The 14035-nt window shown below is 38.5% G+C and overlaps 1 protein-coding gene across 2 annotated transcripts in view; it reads right to left on the minus strand.

The window, feature by feature from the left end:
- LOC142352258 (epidermal retinol dehydrogenase 2-like) overlaps positions 1-9849 on the minus strand; it is a 328166-nt gene extending 318317 nt beyond the window's left edge. The window contains exon 1 of one of the 2 annotated variants that reach the window (XM_075404742.1): positions 9825-9849. The gene's annotated coding sequence lies outside the window, so the exon portion shown is untranslated. The remainder of the gene's footprint in view (positions 1-9824) is intronic. The other variant, XM_075404743.1, reaches the window with a different exon arrangement.
- Positions 9850-14035: the final 4186 nt, after the last annotated feature.

Here is a 14035-nt window from a genome sequence, read left to right on the forward strand (position 1 = left end):
GTTTTCCTTCTTGGAGTTTCAGTATGAATAATTCTATTGTATTTGCAATTAGAAACCGTTTTTCGAGCAGTTTGATTGCTTCGTCAAAGATCTGGTTCTATCTGCTATAGTAGTTTGCAACTAGAATGCTAGCATTTCGAACGTTAAATGAAAATTTCCAAAAATCAATTTTTGGGGTTTAGGATTTGCGCGAGTGATACTGAGGTTCTAATATTTTCCTTAAATTTTCTGAAGTTTCATGTTTTACCACCGGAAAAAAAATCAAAACAACAGTTAGAACAGAATTTGTTTCTAAAAGGCGAGTTCGAATTGCATTGATTATGGTTATAGCCATTGCTGATACATCTGCTATGATTGTTTGATGGTAAAGAAAAATTATTTCAAAATGCACAATAATTGCGTCCACGCGAATTGTTGTTTGGATATCCTTTTGATCAAAAGAAGCAGCAATATGGTGACTTTTTTTAAGGCCACTGGATGTACGTTGTATTTTATTTTCGACTTCTTTCGGTGTTTTAACGGTTTCGCGATCTGTGTTTGCGATAGAAATCAGTGGATTTGCCCTTGCAATAACTTGCTCTTTGAATGAGAATGCAAAACAGTGCTGTAATTGTTGCCTCTTCAACTGGTAGTATGATGTTGTCTGTAACCTCTTGGAGACAATTTTGCGAAATTCCTGCACTGTCTTTGTATCTTGCTCCATCATCAATTTAAATCGTAGTTGAGAAGGCAAACCGTTCATGAAGAAAATCCTCCTGTTTTCTCTTGTGTTCTATAAGCACCAGTTGTGTTGGGAAATGCTAAAATTGTTAGTGTTTTCAAATCGTTTAAGTTTTCTTCTTCGTCTCTCCCGAGGAGCTTAGTTTTCTTTCTTGGAGTTTCAGTTTGAATAATTCTTTTCCATTTGCACTTAGATATCAATTTTTGAGAAATTCGATTGCTTTGTCAAAAACGTGTCTCTATCTGTTATAGTTGTTTCCAATTGGAACGCTAGGAATCTGCCTGTCAAATGAATTTTTTCAAAGTCCAATTTTTTGGGTTTGGTGTTTGCGCGAGTGATACTGAGCTTCTAATTTTTCCTTAAATGTTCTAAAGTTTTATATTTCACCACCGCAAAAAAAATAATTTTGTTTCTAAACGACCCGCTTGAATTGCATTGGTTATGACTACAGCCATTGCTGATACATCTGCTATGTACTCACGCCAGGTAAGAAAAACTATATCAAAATGCACGATAATTCCGTCCACGACAATTGTTGTTTGGATATCCTTTCGATCACTTAAAGCAACGATATGTTGACTTTTTGTTGAGGCCCCTGGTTAAACGTTATATATTATTTCCAAACTGTTTTTGGGTTTTAACGGTTTTGCGATCTGTGTTGGCGATAAAACTCAGTGTGTTTGTCACACGATTAACTTGCTCTCTGAATGAGAATGCAAAAAGTGCTGTAGTTGTTGCTTCTTCTTCTGGTAGTGTGATTTTGATTGTAACCTCTTGGATAATGTGCGAAAATCCTGAACTGTCTTTGTATCTTGCTTCATCAACCTTTTAGATCTTAGTTCAGAAGACAAACAGCTCATGAAAGAATTCCTCTCTACATTCCTGTGATCCATAGCCGCCTGCTGGAGTGGGAAAGCTAAATTTGCTAGTTTGGTCATATCTGTTCAATATTCTTCTGGTGGCTCTCTTGAGGAGTTGAGTCTCTGTTCAATATTCTTCTGGTGGCTCTCTTGAGGAGTTGAGTCTTACTTCTTGGAATTTTAGTATGAATCATTCTATTGTGTTTGCAATTAGATATCAATTTTCGAGAAGTATGATTGCTTTTCCAAAGGTGTGTCTCTATCTGCTATAGTTGTTTTCAATTAGAAAGCTAACAATCCGCCTGTCAAATGAAACTTTCCATAATCCAGTTTTTGGGTTTGGTATTTGCGCGAGTGAGACTGAGCTTCTAATATTCTCCTTATTTGTTCTAAAGTTTTAATTTTCACCGCAGAAAAAAATTCAAAAAACAATTTAGCCAGAATTTGTTTGTAAAAGACGTGTTTAAATTGCATTGTTTATGGCTGTAGCCATTGCTGATACATCTGCTAAGTTCGCTCGCTGGCGAAGAATGATTATATCAATTTGCAAAACCCATTTGGATTTCTTGGGATTGAGGCCAATGGTACAATTTGCACTTGATTCAAGGGTTGATTTGATTACCACAGAATCACTTTCAATTTTAATTTTCGTGAATATAAGAATGCCTGATTGTTTTTGATTTATGAAATATGAAGATTGTGCGGACATAAATATTATAGAATAGGACCAATTTCATCTTGAACTTAAAATAATGTTTAGGATATTTAATTCATTGAAATGTGACACATCAGATTTTGTAATCATGTTTTAGTCACGTTTAGAGTTTCTAGTAGAACCTTGGATATACTTTCACAAAATCCGTGAAGTAGAGAAAAATGGGCAAGACGTAAAGTAATTAGGAAAGAATCTGATTAAATTTTGCGTCAAAATTTATATTGTATTGTTTGAGAGATCTATACCAAATAAAATTGAGCAAAGTCAAGACAAGTTATGTCAGCAAGATAAACACTTGTTCTATTGTCAATAACCTAAGGCAGATGGATGTTAATTTTACATTGCTGCTTCTTCCCATCGCCAACTTTTAAATGTGCTGCTAATTATGTAATGAAGTATCTGGTACTTATCAAATGTTTTTCAGGCCTTCGGATGTGGTTTTTGCGATTTCGAAAAACAACTATTTCAGTCATTCAAATGTTATGCTTTTCATCCGATAATATTTCATGCATTTTTAGACCAATATCATATTACTAAATATATTCAACAATGGCTCAATTTGAAGTCCCAGTCAAAGTTGAGACGTTACATCAAGAGATTGTTTTTCATTGTATAAAAATTTTCTATAAGTTTCTGCATATTCGATATGAGTTTGCAGCACTTCATTGTTTTTGTTTGCTGAAATTTATTCTCGGAATAAAGTAACTTGACCAGTGGTAACTTGAATTTTATTATAAATCCCTGATTGCTGTACTCATAGCAAATCTTCAGCAATGACTTTGATTTTGCTATATGTATTGCGTCGCGAATCATGAGCTTTGTGGCACATTGCATTGATCAACTACACGCCAATCACACTCCCGTTAAATGGCACTACATTCGTTTACGTGCCGACCTGCCAGGAAGTCTGTTTTTTTATCCTTTGCCATCCGCAGGGTTATATGTCTTCAGGTCAGCCCAATTAGGTGGAATTTTATGAAAAAAAATTAAAGAAGGTAAGTAGGTTTTGAAATTCCTTGTTGTGTAGATTACTGTAACATCTGTTAGTGATCCAGCTTTTATAGGCGCATGCTTAATTGGTTTCTCTATTTCAGAAGAAATGGCTCTCCTACCGGTTTAGGTCAGTTTTCGAAATGTTTTCCGCTTCAGTTTTTGCGGTCTTTTTAGAGTCACTGAAATTTTTCTCAATTGTCTGGTTAACAATGCTTGACGACAAATTTCTATGGATTTCTCCGCCATATGTTTTTGTTGATCATAAGGGTTTCATCAAAGTATTGCCGGTTGCTTCTATCAAACAATCCTATGTATAGTACCCTCGAAGGTATTTATATGCTTGAGTGGTGCGAAGCTGTGGGAATGTGTAAATGTTCCTGTTTCTGTTGATGTTAACTTTCGGTGCCATTTACACAGAACTTTTTTTATTCGTCCTTGTCGGGGATAACTATTTCACAGTTTTATCCATTTTTTGTGAAATCGATAGTTTTAAGCAAACTAGTTCCTAGTTGAATCAACTTCTTGGGGTTTGTTTCGTATGTGCAAATATTGTCTACATATCCTTCAAATAGTTCGTAATAATGTTTTCAGTGGTGTATTTCCAATGTAAAAGAAACCGATTTGTCAAATTGAAATTACTTCAAACGTTTTCGAACTTTACGTTCATCGTCAGGTTAAAACTGTTTTTACAAATTGTTAAAAGATAAAATAATTATGTGTTTACGTTTGTCTGAGACCACACTTAAAACAATTCTAGGAACTATTCTGAAAAATTCAATCAAAATTTGTTCGATATGTACAAAATTTAGCCTATTTACAACTCATATTTACATCCGTTATCAATTTATTTAAAAACATTCTTTTTCCGGATTTTTCAATTTCAGCCATGTTCTTGTATTTTTAGGGTTATTCTGAATTTGCCCTAAACTGAAGTTTACCTCTTGTGGAGGTTTTGCAAATTACGTTTTGTCATGCACAAAATGTTTTTTGGCCCTATGTATCTTCATCTAGTCAAAATTATAATTTGAACTAATATTTTAACGTGAGTTCCCGCTCCTATATTCATCATGTGTGTCTAGTGCCGGCTTCAGCTTGCTGATGTATATAGCTTCGATAATAATTAGTTTTTCTACCGTCTGACAGGCGTCCAGAATTTTTCATTCAATGTCATTCGTGGCGCCACGACATTCAACCAGATGTTGACCCACCTGTGAATCCTTCTTTTGATGTTCTGTTATCCTTGTGGTAACATGCCGGTTTGTTTGCCCAACATAGATGGATCCGCATCCATTACGTTTAATCTAATATACCACGTAGGATTTCAGGTCTCCATCGAAAGCTGATTTCAGGGTGGGGAGGCATGATCTTAATTTCCGCGTCGTAAAAACCACTTGCAACTCGCATAGTTTCTTCAATTTGCTTGCAAAGCTTTGAGTAAGGTTGCCTCTGGATTTTAGAAAAATAGTTGGCTTATCATAAGATCCAGTGATGTTCTTTTGGTGTTGTTTTCAATTGGTCTTTCCCGCCACTTATTATCTTTTCTGGAGTCTGGTTCACTATTTTTGAAGACCAATCTTCTGGATATTGATTTTCCGTCCAGCAGGTTTTGTTCTTTTCAAGAGCCTGATCGAAGGCCAATCAATTAGAGGTTGCATTGAAAACCCTATGAACCGTCCCTTGAATCACATTTTGTTTATGCTGGAGCGATGCACAGCTGCGAAAATTCAGTTTTATTTCAATGTCAGTTGGTTTTTGATACCAATGACAGGTTACTTTACTTTTGCTGCTCACATTTACGTTAATTTGAAGAAAAGCCAGATTCCCTTCCATGTTAATTTTTTCTAAGGTAAATTGCAGGTTGTTGTCTAAAGAATTTGCAAATTTTAAATACTCGTCCGGGTCACCACGAACCGTGCAGATAATATCATCCACATAACTTTTATACAATTTCATCTCCTCATAACGCCCGACTATCTGTTGGTTGTTGCAATAAGTTCAAATCCAAAACACCCTTGATGTTGGTGTATTCCTCATTCGATATCTTTTGGAATCTTGCATGAAACCAGTTTTTGCATGACTCACATTCTACTCCGCTTCCTCAGAAAGTCATTCTCCGTTTACAGTCTTTGCACTTCCCCTTTTGGTGGGATCTGGAAATATTTTCATTGAGCTCTGGTTTTTGCAGTGATGCCTCAAACGATTTCATCCACACGTTTGTCAGTATTACAGCCAGTGATGCACCCATAGCCAGACCATCTCATTGTACTTCCACCTTGTATTTCCACCTTGAAAACATTTCCAAACATAATTATTCATTTTCCGTAGTGCTCCTTACTATTTTGACATTTTATGTGATACCAGTTTTCGCATTCAACTGCCTTGCTATTCCGAAGAATTTTTTGACAGCCAGGGCATCTTTATGTCGCATTTTTGGTTCTCCAGAGGTCATCTCGTTCTCAGCACTCAGTTTGACTTCAAGGGATTTCATCCAAATATTGGGCAAGATAAATGCCAGGGAAGCCCCATTGCAAATCTTTGTATCAGTACCAGTTACCTTTTGAAAATAAGCGTTTGTGACTGGAAGTTTGAGTAGGAGCTTAATTGGTGCTCGTTCGATATCGGGGAGGGTGTCACTGGAGTAAAGACACCGCAGGGCGACTTCGATGGCTTCGTCAAAAAATGGTTTCATTTGTGATAAGGACTTCCTTGAATAGATAAAATGGGGCGCGTTGGTGTCTTTTCTTTGTGGACTTTTTCCAACTCATACAGTCGAGCTGGTTGTGCTACTGTCGTTCGTACTTTTTGGTAATTTTATAATTTTTTCCGTAATTAGTTTTGTTTTTGTTCCATTGGATCTATTCTGTTTTGCCCCCCCAGTGTTTTTTACGCCCCCCTACTTACAAATTATATGTTGTTATATAGTACGTTACTATGTAAAGAATTAGCACGTGCTTCTGGGGGGCGTAAAAAATATAAGCCCACTAAGCTGGGGGGGAAACAGAATAGATTCTTTTCATTTCAAACTAAAGTTCCGTTTACATCTTTTTCTGTTTTGAAAATTATCTGGTCATTTTTTTCCACCCGCGAAAATTGGGGACAATCCAGTATATTTGATTGATATCTTGTTTTCAAAACACTGCCCTTATCAAAAGGTGTGGCTAAAAATGTAGATAACTTGATTTCAATAAAGGTCAACAATAACAGAACGGTGCTAACCTCATTCGAGGTCAAACAAAAAGAGCAAAATCCAAGCAACTGATCGTAAAAACGAAAATTCAAAGTGCACTGTGTGCTGTTAGAATGAAAACTGAACACCACGTCTGCTAATGAAATGAATAAATTACCAGTCAGTTTCTGGAGGTCAAAGTTTGGTATGAAGCAGTATACATTTAAGTTCACGTTAGGTTTCAAATTAGGTTTATATGTACAGATTTATGGGTTAACTTTGGCATTAAATGCACAGGTTGAAGACTCCTCCTTGTAAGAGCGTTGTCCTCTGTGGCCTCTTATACAAAGGATTGTGCTTCTAAGTAGGGCGAAGCTCAGGGATGTTCTGATGAAATTTTTGACGTTAGGATACGTGTCTTTCGTCTTTTCAGCAATTCTTGATGCAAGTCGTTTTATAACTATTGTGGAGCCGGGGCCGCTATCTCCTGTGGTCGAGAAGATCAGAGGGATAAAAAAGCTATGCTCAACTTCAACAATTCTGTCCTGGTATTTGGTTTCTTTCGTCATTTCGTGGAACTTGTGGCTCGCTTTGATTCCAATACGTCTGTTTGTTGGAGCAAACGGGCTGAAGACTTTAACATCATAGTATGATTTCTCAAAGCGAGAACCACATAGGCCTTTAGCTGAGATATCTAATCGTGCTTCCTCGTCCTTGCAGGTTGCGGGTTTAGGCTCTCATTGTTGAGAGGCTGCAGGTGAGGTTCAACTTCGATATCGTAACAAGTTTTTCGCATAAGCTCGGCGAAGAGGTCTCTTACTTCATTATGCCTGATTATTGGATATCCTCCTTAGGGCAGTGAAGGGCATGGGATACAAGAAACTTCGAGCCACACGCACACTTCTCGGAAATATTTTTGAATTGCCAGCCATATCGAATGCATAGGGCGCCTCCGAACTCGGTTTTGGTTAACCAGAGGTCATGTCGTTCTATTGGCAGTGCATTCAACCATGTAGACGCGCCTTTCTCACTGGCTAGTTGTACTGAATATTTGAGATCTTCGGTCATGTTTGCAAGAATTTCTTCTGACTTCTGTTTGTTTTGGGTTTTGTTTTTGTCATCGTATGTCTGTTTTGATTCTCTCTTGATGTAGTGTCGCTGTTGTTACGTCAAAATGATCTAGTGGGCTGCTGAGAAGTTTCGATTGGTCATACGCGGGGACTAAATCGTCAAGTGCTCTGATTGCCATCCCGCCATTCTTTACAGGTAGACTCAACAGGGATCTCATACCATCATCGGGGGAGTCCTGGTCGGTCATATTCGGTATTAGGCTTTTACGGATGATGTTCTCTGAGTCAGCTAGGATGGTATCAGCTTTTGGGGTTGTACGTAGCAGGAATGTCAATTTACTTTGAGCGCCTCGGGAAAAACAGTGATAGGCTGCTTGCGGTGACGATTTGGCAAACTCGCTTAGGTTCTTCAGAAATTTTTGTTGTGTTTCTGATTGCTCTTGAACAAACTTCTGGCAGGCTTCTGCAGACCCTATTACAGAGCCGAGAACTCGTGCACCGTCAACGATTTGTACGTTTGTGTTATTGAAAAAATGTTTCGCTTTTTCAATGGTGTGAGGCTTGACAATTAGCTGGCATTTGGGGGCGTTGTCAAAGTATCCAAATCCTTCACCAATTTTGTTCAGCTGCTTGAAGAACAACAGGAGTTTTTCAATTGTTCCCGCTGCAGTGCCATCGTCATTGTACCATTTTTGCTAAACTGATTCCATGTTCATTCTGTCTATCAGCGGCCTTGACGCAATGCCATACCTTAGCATTGCCAAAGGATCCCCTTGTGTACATCCTTCCTGGGAAAGAAGGGTCTGCTTGTCGACGTACAGATTGCTGGGGTTTTGGTAGGAGTTGTTTAGGGCGCAGTAGTTAGAAGGGCAGATTCTCCTTATGTTTTCAAGCGCTGTTGCTCTGTTCAGGTTGTTGAAGGCATTCGTTGCATCTACCTCGTTGCTGAGTAGCAGAGCTTAACAGGAGTCTTTCTCAAATTCGGTTCGCAGGGAGTGAATAGAGTACTCGATTCCCGCGGTCTGACCCATGCAAAGCTGGTCGTTTCCGCCTATCGATCGTAATTCTGCATCAACACTTTTGGCGATACATCTTCCGATTATCCTCCGAAGTACTTCACCAATTCCTATCGGTCTAACTCCAGGGTTTTTGTCCAGAGGAATAAGTCGGCAGCTGTTATATGGCATCAGGGTTTCTGATTCGAGTTTTTGGGTCGCGATTCGTTTGGCAATAGCTGCGACTGTGTTCTTAAGGTTGTCAGAGTTCTTTTCGAAACAGGTCAAAATCCTTCTCCATTGCGCTGAGTCTAAGCCGGACGGACCATGTGCTCCGTTAGTGCGCAGGACAGCTTTTTCAACCAATGCTGCATCGATTCTTTCGAAGACTGCTGGGTGGTAAGCAAGGGGTTGTTGTCCTGTAACAAGACACTGTTCGTTCAACGAGGATGCAGGTGGGTGCTTCGAAAGAAGAATACTCAAAACATCGCTGTCTCCAATCTTGTGTTTCAACGGAAGGACTCCTCCTTTTTCGCCGGCCAGCACTCGCATCGCGCCTGAGACTTTTCCTGCTTTCATCATTTCATTGAAACGTTTGATTGGTTTGGGCTCACTTACTTTTTGTTTGGCTGCTGGCTTTCGTTTTTGCAATGCTCCTGCCTCATGGAAAAGTTCCGTCAGTTTTCCACTAAACCAAAGGTCAAGACGTCGGCTTAGCGTTTTATTGGCAGAGTTGTCGTCGGCCTTCTTTGTCCGGCAGAGCAGTAGGTGGGGCATGATCATGGCAGCGAGCAATGAGAAGGGGGCATTTGCTGATTGGTCTTCAAGAGGTTTAAGGGCGTCGTTTAGTGCGTTGATAAATGAGTTGCCTGCTTTGCATTTGTTGATTCTCATGAAGCTTGGCTTCCAGTGAACGATTTCTTGGTAGATAGGAAGCAGGTCTTCTGGTTTTTCTAGCGCTGCCCAAAAATTTGTTCTGGTGTTTGTTGGCTTTGGGGGTTCACTGGGTTTTGAAAATTTGGGCGTACGTCTCCCGCTATGGCTTGGCCCGGTTCCGGGCCCCTCTCACAGCCAGCTTGCTCCTGAAGGTCACCAGGACCAACAAGCGAAGCAGAGTCTGGGCTAACTCGGGGAATCGCGGGCCTAAAACAGTATAAACAGATCCACTCCACGTTTTTGGCTGTTTTCGAGACGTCTGCACATTTGATGTGGGCATATTCCTTGCATTTTTGACAGGGGACACTGTAGGAGTTGTGGTGAATATTCTTTTTGCATATAATACAGTCCCATTTCATGATATGAAACTATTTAATAAGTTTATCACAACAATTGGGCAGTTCTTCCGCGATCGTTTGCTCCATCAGCCGCTCCCTTACCTTGCTTGTTTGACTCTTGTTAAGTATTTCGTCATAATTGACTTTCACGTGAGGCATCAAGTACGCCTCCGGAGGTGGTTCGCTAAGGTTTACGTGAGAGCAATGATGCGGTCTTGTAATAGCTTTGCTTCACTTTCGACTGTTTGTGTTCTTTAAGTTGCTTATTTCAACCTAGGTCCAAACTGACGTGCTCTGACTTTGCTTTGCGCTCTGAACAATTCGGAGTTGAACCATGGCTTGGATTTTTGTCTGCCTTTCGGCGATTGCTAAGGAGTTGCTTCTAGTTTCCCATCTAGGGAATTGTTGTCTTCCATTCCGCTGAATTCCAACTCCCACCATTTCTCTCTCCAATTTTTCTCTGTCGCATCTTACTTTTTGTTTCCTGTCGCAACACTTTGGACTTTCTTGGAGTCTTTTCTGTTGTCTGAACGACTATTATTGGTATATTTATGCAAGACCATTTTAAGTAATAGTAGATATCTGTGTTGTGTTCTTGTTGACAAACACGAGTTCTATGGCACTCTGTTCATTGCGACTAGAGGACAGGAAACGTAAACAATGAGAAGCTTCTCTTATCCTATTAAAAGCAAATGGTCAGTTTGTGCTTTCTTTTGGAGTATGGTATTTTGCTTTTCCTATTCTCGGTGCATTCAGTTTTAATTTTTGGGCCTTTCCCGTTATAGCCCAAGCTCAGTGATCATATATCAGTTGTTAGAAGCTAAGTCGATTATGAAATTCAATGTGCGTACGTTTCCGCTATATCTAGCATCATTAGGTAAAATGCAACTTAAAGTTATTCTATTTACAATTAAAATGATTTCAATTCAATAAACAGGGGCAATCAACAGGGGCAACAAATTTTAACGCCAATTATTAGCGCTCTGATGTTTTTGTCACCCAATGAGTGGGGGCATCAAACTGAAATCAAATTGAATATGGTGCGAACAACTTCAAATCGGCTCAATTTGAAAATTTTATCAACCCGAAAAACTAAATTATGTATCCACTAGAAAGACCTCTAGCTAAGTTAATGCCTAAGATCACCTAAGATGCCCAAGTTTTTGTTCTTACCTGATCTAAGTGGGGAGAACAAAAGCATATTGCAAGAGGCCTATTTCTTGTTGTGAAGAAAAGAAACGGACTGCTGATATTTGATTAAATGGACTGCTAATCTGCTGTGTTGATGAGAATATCATGTTAACCAAGTTAATTGTCAGTTGATTTTGAACTAAGATAAACAAAACAGAGTTTCTTGGAACATTGTGTGTCAATAAAACTAATTTCTGAAATTAAGTTTTCCAATTCATTTTTTATTTGATCTTTGAATTTAGATTTTTGAAGTTCTTAGTCACTGTCTACCGTTTCGTAACATTTTGGAACAATTCAATGTTCCGGTTCGCTAAAATGTAATTTTTGAATTGAGCCAAATTACAACTGTTAACTAGTATTCCAATGTCAACTTCTGGCTTCAGTATTCATCGCACGTCTTCAGCATTGGCTTCCTTTGTGCTATATGCAATTTTTCGAGAGTCATCAGTTTTTGTGGCACATTGCACTAATCTATTATACGCCAATCAAACGCGCGTAATTTGCCACAATATTCGCTTAAGAAAAGTGTTTGTCCCTCTGCTTTAGCTTATCGCTTGATTTGAATTTAGCTATTGTTTTGCGGTCCTTTTTGAGCAACCTAAAAATTTTCCGATATAAAATGATAAACAAAACTAAGATAAACAAAACAGAGTTTCTTGGAACATTGTGTGTCAATAAAACTAATTTCTGAAATTAAGTTTTCCAATTCATTTTTTATTTGATCTTTGAATTTAGATTTTTGAAGTTCTTAGTCACTGTCTACCGTTTCGTAACATTTTGGAACAATTCAATGTTCCGGTTCGCTAAAATGTAATTTTTGAATTGAGCCAAATTACAACTGTTAACTAGTATTCCAATGTCAACTTCTGGCTTCAGTATTCATCGCACGTCTTCAGCATTGGCTTCCTTTGTGCTATATGCATTTTTTCGAGAGTCATCAGTTTTTGTGGCACATTGCACTAATCTATTATACGCCAATCAAACGCGCGTAATTTGCCACAATATTCGCTTAAGAAAAGTGTTTGTCCCTCTGCTTTAGCTTATCGCTTGATTTGAATTTAGCTATTGTTTTGCGGTCCTTTTTGAGCAACCTAAAAATTTTCCGATATAAAATGCCTGACGAACAATTCGCTGGATAATGATTTTTTCACCATTTGGTTTCGTTGATTTTTAGGGCTTCGTAAATGTATTGCCAGTTGATGCTGGATCGAAATCGTCTACGGAAAGTACCCTCTACAATATTTTTCTTATGCTGGAGGGGAGTGCAGCTACGGAAATTAAGAATTGTTCCATTGTGTTGGCTTTTGGTACCATTTACGCCTCACTTGTCTTTGTTCATCAACGTAGACTGCCATATCCATAATGGCTAGTTCATGTTAATCCATTTTTTCCATTGTGAACTCCAAATCTTATGCAAATTGTTTTCTAGTTCAAGCAAATTATTGGGTTGGTCTTTTACTGTGCAAATATGTCATCTATATATCTTGAAAATAGTTTTTGTTTTCTCGTTTGGTTATCAGTTGATGAGTTTTCACATTCGAAGCATTTCCAAACATTCCCCTATTTTTTTGTATTGCTGCTTTCTTATATTTGGACATTTTATGATACCAGCTCTCATTTTTTCGCACTCGACGGCTCTTCTATTCCAAACCACTTTTTTATGGCAGAAGGGGCATTTTTATTGGAATTATTTGTTTCGCCCAGCCTCATCTCATACTCAGCACTAAGTTTTTCCTCTAAAGTTTTCATCCAAATATTAGCCAAGATCTTTGCCAGGGAAGCCACCCATTGCCAAACCGTATTTTTGACAGTACCAGTTACCATTGTTTTTAGAATAACATCTGCGACTGCTAGTTTGAGTAGGAGCTTAAGTTTCGATCTTTCAATATTGGGAGGGGTGACACTGGAGTAAAGACATCGTAGAGCAATTTGATGGCTTCCGAGGCGTGGACAATAGTGTTTGAACTTTTGACATCTTGTAATACAATTCGCTCATTTGCCTCAAGCTCGTTTCAAGTCTTTTTCTAGCTATAAGACTCGAATTGTCGATGTTTGCTCCTGGCACCTTTTCAGAAAGTTGAGTAAAAATTTGTTTAAATCGTAAGAGCTTCCAGGAATAGATAAAACAGAGCGCATTGGTGTGTTTTCTTTGTGAACTTCTGTCAACTCATACAGTCTCGTTGGTTGTGCGCCGGTTGTTCGTAATTTTTGATTATTTTTCCGTAATGAGATCTTGTTCATTTTAAAGTAAAGTTCCGTTTAAATCTTTTTGTACTTTGAGAATTATCTCGGCATTTTTTTGTCTCCAGTTTCGAAAAATGGGGCAGTCCAGTATTCTGTTCATTTTTGATTCTTTTGTTTTCATAACACAGAATGTGTTACCCTTATCTAAAGGTACAGCTAAAAGATCGTTTTCTTTAAGAAATTTTGCCACCCTTGATAGTCCTCTGTCCGCCGGTGTCTTTTAATTTCTTAGCGTACTGTTTGGTGGATGCCTCTACCTCACAAAGCTTTTCACCGCAAACACCATTTTCTTTTATACTAACTAACCCGTCATATATCGTATAGCCCGCATCATGGTGAACATGCCATAACGGAAAAGACCCGGACAATTTTTGGCGTTAAATTACTGCTCAGGTCGAGCCGCACAATAGGGACCGTTCATGCGCTTAACCGACCGCTTTAGAGCAGGTTCGTTAAGTTGTTTAACCAATTTTTTGGGTTTTGTAGCAGTCGAAAAATTCCATTTCCTGCCATTTCCGATGTATTATGGTTGGTCCGGTAATAATGGCGAACAGTCATATTACTTCAAATGTTTTAGGATCAATATCTGAAAGAACGTTGCAACTAACAAGTGCTTCAGAATTTCGCTACCCCAATGATGTCAAACTTTCTGATAATTTAAAATTACGACTTTTTAGCCTTTTGATGAATTTTTAGTTCCTGTACCGTTGATGTTTTAAAAGAGAAAGGTTTCGATGCATGTTTATTTGGTATGCTAATTTTTGATCGCTAATTATCGCATACGCGGCAGTACTGTGGTCGCGCGT

This window comes from Convolutriloba macropyga, chromosome 13, assembly GCF_964194025.1.
Source record: "Convolutriloba macropyga chromosome 13, txConMacr16.3, whole genome shotgun sequence".
Classification (NCBI taxonomy): Eukaryota; Metazoa; Xenacoelomorpha; order Acoela; family Convolutidae; genus Convolutriloba; species Convolutriloba macropyga.